General features: G+C 34.3%; 1 non-coding gene across 1 annotated transcript; it reads right to left on the bottom strand.

Moving 5' to 3' along the window:
* Positions 1-1209: 1209 nt before the first annotated feature.
* On the bottom strand, positions 1210-1283 carry TRNAA-GGC (transfer RNA alanine (anticodon GGC)). The gene has a single exon. It is a non-coding gene; the product is annotated as a tRNA-Ala (tRNA).
* Between the last annotated feature and the right edge of the window lie 1448 nt (positions 1284-2731).

The raw sequence follows: 2731 nt of genomic DNA, 5'->3' as shown, positions 1-2731 counted from the left end.
TAAAATATCACAAAATGAAGTACTTTTCGTCAAGGAATTAAGTAGCTTATCACGAAATTAGGTACCTCACGCTCACGGGCATATTGTATATCTTTCGTTGAATTTTTCAGTTTTGTGTTGTTTGCGTCCTTTTACTATAACAACTCCAGTTTATTTAAATCTTCCCTAACATATAAAATACACCTACCTTACATACCAGCAGATATGCCTTATTTCAGTCATTATCTTTCATATCATGAAGTTTATCCTTTTCCGTCAGTTACATCTGTATGTAGCATTATTATTGCTTCTGAATTAAAAGGGCATTCAATTATTTTCCGTTTGTGCTTTACCAAAGCATCGATACCAAGAAACATCCTCTAATAATATAGGTAAACCTTCCTTCGCATCTAAGCTGTTAGAACAAAGACACTGAGAAAGATTTTCGGTTCATATAAACAGAAAGGTTTTGAACGAATTTTAGTGTGCTTTCCTTTGATCTCCAAACTAAATTCGAAGATATTAATTCTATTCAGAACGTTTCATTCTCTTAAGAATTATTTAATATTTAAACATTTAAACCTGGTTCATTTGAAGACGACTGCAAATCTACTAAAACTGTGCCCCAAAAGGAGGGGTTTTTTTATGGTATTGCAAGCAGTTTTTAGGAAAAGAAAGGTATAAACTTCTTAAAATATTTAATATTTAAATATAATGGGATAGATTATTTCATAGTTTAACCATCAGTTTTAAGGCTTTGAAATATTCCGTTCAGAAATAATTTTACAATAATCCATTCAAATAAAATATGAAACATTTGTCACAAAAACTTCAGTTAGAGTTCTCTGAATTTATACATAAACTAACACTAAACATAAAAAAGTAGATTTTGATTTCTAAAAGTTTCAGAAAACTGATACTCAGTTTTGAGAAAATGGGTATTTGAGCAGTAATGCATATTTGATAGTACTTATACTTTTAAGACTATCTTCTTCGCATTATTATTTAAAATCAAATTCTAGAAGAGGGCTAACAAGGCGATGCTTTCAGAAAAATATTCCTATTTTTAATATTTAGCTGAAAAAGCAATAAAAAGAAGCAGCTTATAAATTTAGCCCTCTAGTGTTAAGGTTCATAAAGTGACTACTTTTGATGTAAAATATGAAACGAGCTAACTGTGTAGAGACATTAGGTTAATATTCGGAAGCAGGAAAGATGAAAAATTAGCAACGCCTTCCCCAGGAATCGAACCACGGACCTCTGGAATGCCAGCCCAGCGTGCAGAACCACTACACCACGAAGGCACGCTAGGAAAGTGGGAGAAATTCCTTATATACTCCCTTTTAAAGGGCCACTGGGGTGTTTGGGGACCCAATCGCAAAATCCTGGGTGAAGAGAAATCATTATCATCCACCACCCTTTTAATTCGGGCGCCACTGTAGAGACGTTAAGCATTTTTGGAAGCAAGAGAGATTGAAAAATTAGCAACGCCTTCGCCGGGAATCGAACCACGGACCACTGGAATACCGGCCCAGCGTGCAGAACCACTACACCACGAAGGCACGCTAGGAAAGTGGGAGAAATACCTTATAACCGTTTTTATCTTTTACGGCAAGCTACTTTAAGTTTCATATATTTTCAAATGATTCTATTTATAATGTCTAGCTGAATATTTTACGTAACAAAAACATTGAATTTTTAGTTAAATATTGCTGTGACTTATTTCACTTGTTTGACAGTAACATCAGAACAAGCCACGAAATTTATCTCGGCAAGGAGTGCAAGATTGCGCCTATCTTTGGCTAAAGCTCTGAGCACGGTACAGGTGATAATGCAAGTTTTCTCAGTTCTGTCCCCAAATTTTAATGGAGAGCTACCCGGGGGGGGGCACTGGTCTGAGGGTTTTCCATCCCTCTTCCTCTACCACCAACTTCTCGAGAGGACTTTCGGCTCGCCGCATATTTAGAGTGTCACCATGCCGCACAGACACTATACATTTACCAGCATCCATGCCTTCTCGGAGATTCCAACCAGGGCCTTTTGATACTGCAGCCAACGTGATTAACCACTATCCCAGTTGGGCGGCAGTTATATATTTTTTACTAATTTTTTATTAATATATATATATATTCTGTTTGCGGACACTTAGCCGACTTGGACTCTACTAAGGTCCGAAGTGATGGCCATTGTGGAAGCACCTAATAGGTGGACCACCGTTACCTCCTATGAAGGGACGAACAATTACAGCTATGCCTGTGAGCAAGCGATCCACTGGGAAAAAAATATTGTATTGTCATCTTGAATAACGATGTATCTTTTCATAAAAGAAGTAAAAGATTCTTCCTGTCGAGATAATATGTGATGAAACAATGTTATATTAAGTTCATGAAACAAACAAAGTTTTATATAAGTTTCTGCATTCCAATTAACATTGCTGTCTTAAACAATTCGCTTTAAATATACTATTTTATATTTAGTATCTTAATATAAAGAGTCCTTTTAATGGAGGTTTTTTTTAAATTTAAATGTAAATGCACTTCTTTTGATTATAGCTATGTTTACTTAAATAAAACTGTTGTAAAAAAATAAAATAAAATAAAATAAAATAAAAAAACTGGTACTTCTAAATTTAAAAATCATTTTTGCAACTGTATTTTGCAATTATGGATTAACTTCTGAATAAATTTCAATGTGCTGATTAAGATATTAAATGAAATAAAATTAATATTCAATCAAAACAGACCAAGCTGAT

The sequence above is a fragment of the Stegodyphus dumicola genome, chromosome 1, assembly GCF_044657685.1.
Source record: "Stegodyphus dumicola isolate Sdum_Otavi_A_Nest chromosome 1, ASM4465768v1".
Taxonomy (NCBI): Eukaryota; Metazoa; Arthropoda; class Arachnida; order Araneae; family Eresidae; genus Stegodyphus; species Stegodyphus dumicola.
This window is presented reverse-complemented; position numbering and strand designations above follow the sequence as displayed.